This window comes from Salmo trutta, chromosome 15 (genome assembly GCF_901001165.1).
Source record: "Salmo trutta chromosome 15, fSalTru1.1, whole genome shotgun sequence".
Taxonomy (NCBI): Eukaryota; Metazoa; Chordata; class Actinopteri; order Salmoniformes; family Salmonidae; genus Salmo; species Salmo trutta.
This window is the reverse complement of record NC_042971.1, coordinates 7322085-7327880: the sequence shown is the minus strand read 5'-3', so window position 1 is coordinate 7327880 and position 5796 is coordinate 7322085. Positions and strand designations below refer to the sequence as shown.

The following is a 5796-nucleotide window of genomic DNA, read 5'->3' as shown; positions in this document are numbered from 1 at the left end:
GTGTGACCAGTGGGTTTCTTTAAATGAATGAATATGAAACTGCCTTAAATACAGATGTGAAGCACAGCATGTTTTAAATTCTCACTTAAAATATGCACTGCTCTATTTGAACGTCTCAATATAATATTATTATTTACTGAAAGGAATGAAAATACATTTGTCTGCAAATGAAAATTAAAAAAAACGTATCATAACTGCGTTTCCCTCCAGTCAGCAGACGGCGATGTGCGTCTTTCAGGCGATGCTGCAGCGTGACGTATAATCTAGTGGACGGAACGGATCAACAACAACGAATCAGCCACCTTGGTAGCCAACAGCCGAAACATTTAGACTGTTTCTGTGCATATTTGCTTCTGTGTTTTAAATATACTTCTGACGTCTAGTTAATTGCCCACATTTAAATGTTATAGGTACATTGTTAGTCAACTAGCTGGCTTGATAAATTAGCCTAGCACTAAACTAGTCGCTCATGCTAACTAGCTAGCTAGCTAGCTAACATCCCCGAACATGAGCTCCCTAAACTACTCCCCTCCTGTTAAAGAAGAGGAGGTCTGCTGGACGGAGAAAGAAGCTCTGGGGCTGAACATTGTCGTGAAAGAGGAGAAGGAAGAGGAGGATGTTACAGTAAAACAAGAAGTAGAGGGTGAGGCTGTTACCGTGAAAGAAGAAGAGAAAGACGTTTCAGTGAAAGAAGAAGATGCGTTCAGAGTGAAAGAGGAGGAGGATGTTACAGTAAAAGAAGAGGAGGATGCAGTTTATGGAGTGAAAGAGGAGAAAGAGGGAGAGATAACGGTCATATTGACAGATGAGTCAGGAGATCTGATTACCATCAGTAAGTACTGTCTTAAAAAACGGGCTCTAACTGTCCAACTGTTTTGAACGAATGTGTTGTTTTAAAGCAGCATGCTACTGAAATTCTATACTTGAAAATGTTGTTCTGTACTATAGGAATTCATGTTATAATATAATGTTAAAGCTACATTTTAAAATGGGTGGTTAAAGCCCTGAATGTTGATTGGCTGACAGCCGTGGTATATCAGGCCGTATACCATGGGTATGACAACATGTATTTTTACTGTTCTAATTAAGTCGGTAACCAGGTTATAATAGCGATAAGACACCTCAGTGATAGATGGCCAATATACCACGGCTAAGTTCTGTATCCAGGTACTCTGTGTTGTGTTGTGCATAAGAACAGTCTTTAACCGTGCTATATTGGCCATAAGGACATGTGTTATGGGGAGACTGAACATATTAGCAAACGGACAAGCGTTTTGGGGAGACTGAACATATTAGCAAAAGGACAAGCGTTTTGGGGAGACTGAAGATATTAGCAAAAGGACAAGCGTTTTGGGGAGAATGAACATCTTAGCAAAAGGACAAGCGCTTTGGGGAGACTGAACATATTAGCAAACGTTTGTAAGTCTACAAAAAAACTAAGAATTATCATTTAGAAAAGATAGTAATTATTACTTTAGAGATGAAGTGGGACACCAACAAAACGTTATTGACATTGGATCAAATGCAGCCTATAACATTGACTGAAATAGTAATATCTATTATTATAGAGCTCTGCGCAGCCTATAAACATGACATTATCTATTATTATAGAGCTCTGCTCAGCCTATAAACATGATCTATTATTATAGAGCTCTGCTCAGCCTATAAACATGACATTATCTATTATTATAGAGCTCTGCTCAGCCTATAAACATGACATTATATATTTTAGAGCTCTACTCAGCCTATAAACATGACATTATCTATTATTATAGAGCTCTGCTCAGCCTATAAACATGACATTCTCTATTATTATAGAGTTCTGCTCAGCCTATAAACATGACATTATCTATTATTATAGAGCTCTGCTCAGCCTATAAACATGACATTATCTATTATTATAGAGCTCTGCTCAGCCTATAAACATGACATTATCTATTATGATAGAGCTCTGCTCAGCCTAAAACATGACATTATCTATTATTATAGAGCTCTGTTCAGCCTATAAACATGACATTATCTATTATTATAGAGCTCTGCTCAGCCTATAAACATGACATTATCTATTATTATAGAGCTCTACTCAGCCTATAAACATGACATTATCTATTATTATAGAGCTCTGCTCAGCCTATAAACATGACATTATCTATTATTATAGAGCTCTGCTCAGCCTATAAACATGAAATTATCTATTATTATAGAGCTCTGATCAGCCTATAAACATGACATTATCTATTATTATAGAGCTCTGCTCAGCCTATAAACATGATCTATTATTATAGAGCTCTGTTCAGCCTGTAAACATGACATTATCTATTATTATAGAGCTCTGCTCAGCCTATAAACATGACATTATCTATTATTATAGAGCTCTGCTCAGCCTGTAAACATGACATTATCTATTATTATAGAGCTCTGTTCAGCCTATAAACATGACATTATCTATTATTATAGAGCTCTGCTCAGCCTGTAACATGACATTATCTATTATTATAGAGCTCTGCTCAGCCTATAAACATGACATTATCTATTATTATAGAGCTCTGTTCAGCCTATAAACATGACATTATCTATTATTATAGAGCTCTGCTCAGCCTGTAAACATGACATTATCTATTATTATAGAGCTCTGTTCAGCCTATAAACATGACATTATCTATTATTATAGAGCTCTGCTCAGCCTGTAAACATGACATTATCTATTATTATAGAGCTCTGCTCAGCCTATAAACATGACATTCTCTATTATTATAGAGCTCTGCTCAGCCTATAAACATGACATTATCTATTATTATAGAGCTCTGCTCAGCCTGTAAACATGACATTATCTATTATTATAGAGCTCTGCTCAGCCTATAAACATGACATTATCTATTATTATAGAGCTCTGCTCAGCCTGTAAACATGACATTATCTATCATTATGACATCATGACATTCCCTGAGAAATTAGATTTGGAGCTCTACATCATTTGTTTTTAAATCTCACCGTCACCAAGTTTATTTTTAATGATGTAATGTTGTGAAAACTGACCTCAGGGTATTGAGGGATCTAGTCTAGATTAAACCTCATAGGAAAACAATTTTATTGAATGGAGGTTTCATTCAGGACTCTCTGTTTAACTAAATAATCTGTTTGTCTTTTGCAGGAGAGAGACCAGACTCTGACAGCGGGAAGAGTTCCTCAGAGGAAACAGACCCAGCGACGCCTAACCAACACCACTGCTCCCACTGTGGAAAGAGTTTTAGGTGGTTTGGGAGCCTGAAAATGCATGAGAGAACACATACAGGAGAAAAGCCCTACCACTGTTCCCACTGTGGGAAGAACTTTACTCAGTTAGGAGCCCTGGTTGGGCATGAGAGAACACACACGGGAGAGAAGCCTTATCACTGTTCCCACTGTGGAAAGAGTTTTAGGTGGTTATGGGTCCTGAAAAAGCATGAGAGAATACATACTGGAGAGAAGCCTTATCACTGTTCTCACTGTGGAAAGAGTTTTAGGTGGTTAGTGAGCCTGAAAACGCATGAGAGAATACACACAGGAGAAAAGCCTTTCCAATGTTCCCAGTGTGAAAAGAGTTTTAGGTGGTCAGGGAGTCTGCAAAAGCATGTGAGAAAACACACAGGAGAAAAGCCTTTCCAACATACTAATACACAGGAGGAGAAGACATACCACTGCTCTCATTGTGAAAAGACATTTTCCCAGTCAGAGGACCTGAAATCACACGAGAGAATAGAGAGGCTGTGTTCTGACTTGTGTTTCTGACTGAGAATTTGTCCACGGCCAGGATTCATAGGGCCAGGGTGTCCGCTATGGACACCTGGAAAAAATCAGCAGTGGACATTTCTGAACGTTTATCCAACAGACCTGTACATCCATGAATGGATCTCTATAATGTGTAACTATTTCTGATGTATGTGTTGTGATGTATTGTTTAATAGATGTACTATGTTAGGTATATTTATCTGTGGTTTAATTTCAACAGATTTTACTGATGCTATTAGATTGCTGTGTGGGGGGAGTTTTATATATACAGTGCCTTCAGAAAGTATTCACATCCCTTGACTTGTCCCACATTTCATTGTGTTACAGCCTAAATGTAAAAATTATTTGTATTTATTTTTATTTCACCTTTATTTAACCAGGTAGGCTAGTTGAGAACAAGTTCTCATTTGCAACTGCGACCTGGCCAAGATAAAGCAAAGCAGTGCGACACATACAACAACACAGAGTTACACATGGAATAAACAAACATACAATCAATTATACAGTAGAAAAATCTATATACAGCATGTGTAAATGAGGTAGGATAAGAGAGGTTAGGCAATAAATAGGCCATGGTGGCGAAGTAATTACAATATAGCAATTAAACACTGGAATGGTAGGATGTGCAGAAGATGAATGTGCAAGTAGAGATACTGGGGTTAAATGGATTCAATACCCCATAATGTCAAAGTGGAATTATGTTTTTGGAAATGTTTACAAATTTAATTAAAAGCCTAAATAAGTTCAGGAGTAAAGATTTTACTTAACAAGTCACATAATAAGTTGCATGGACTCACTGTGTGCAATAATAGTGTTTAACATGATTTTTGAATGATTACCGCATCTCTGTATCCCACACAAACAATTATCTGTAATGTCTCTCAGTCGAGCAGTGAATTTCAAACACAGATTCAACCACAAAGACCAGGGAGGTTTTCCAACGCCTCACAAAGAAGGGCATGTATTGGTGGATGGGTAAAAAAAAAAGCAGACATTGAATATCCCTTTGAGCATGGTGAAGTTATTAATTACACTTTAGATGGTGTATCAATATACCCAGTCACTAACTCAGTTGCTGGAGAGGAAGGAAACCGCTCAGGGATTTCACCATGAGGCCAATGGTGACTTTAAAAATAGTTACAGTGTTTAATGGTTGTGATATGAGAACTGCGGATGGATCAACAACATTGTAGGTACTCCACAATACTAACCTAAATGACAGAGTGAAAAGAAGGAAGCATTCCTAGTCAGAGGACCTGAAATCACATGAGAGAATAGAGAGACTGTTGGCACTAAAGTAATACTGGACAAGAATGTGGCAAAGAAATGAACTTTATATCCTGAATACAAAGCGTTATGTTTGGGGCAAATCCAACACATCACTGAGTACCACTCTTCATATTTTAAAGCATGGTGGTGGCTGCATCATGTTATGGGTATGCTTGTCATTGGCGTCACTAGAGGTGCCACTACAGTCCCTGGTTCTAATCCAGGCTGTATCACAACCGGCTGTGATCGGAAGTCCCATAGCGCACAATTGGTCCAGCGTTGTCCAAGTTAGGGGAGGGTTTGGCCAGCCGGGACGTCCTTGTCCCATCGCGCTCTAGCGACTCCTTGTGGCGGTCAGCATGCACGCTGACTTCGGTCGCCAGCTGGACGGTGTTTCCTCCGACACATTGGCGTGGCTGGCTTCCAGGTTGGCAGGGTCGTGTTTCAGAGGACACATGGAACTCGACCTTCGCCTCTCCCCCGAGTCCGTAGGGGAGTTGCAATTGGATATCATGAAATTGGTGAGAAAAATAAAGGTACAACAACAACAACAACCAAAAAAATATATATATACACTGGTACTGAAATTAGATTTATATATATAATACACTGGTACTGAAATTAGATTTATATATATAATACACTGGTACTGAAATTAGATTTATATATATATACACTGGTACTGAAATTAGATTTATATATATATACACTGGTACTGAAATTAGATTTATATATATAGTACATTGGTACTGAAATTAG

General features: G+C 38.1%; 1 long non-coding RNA gene across 1 annotated transcript; it reads left to right on the top strand.

Annotated features, from left to right (window-relative positions):
- Positions 1-745: 745 nt before the first annotated feature.
- Positions 746-3367, top strand: LOC115148409 (uncharacterized). The gene is made up of 2 exons (XR_003866660.1): positions 746-832; positions 3152-3367. It is a non-coding gene; the product is annotated as an uncharacterized LOC115148409 (long non-coding RNA).
- Positions 3368-5796: the final 2429 nt, after the last annotated feature.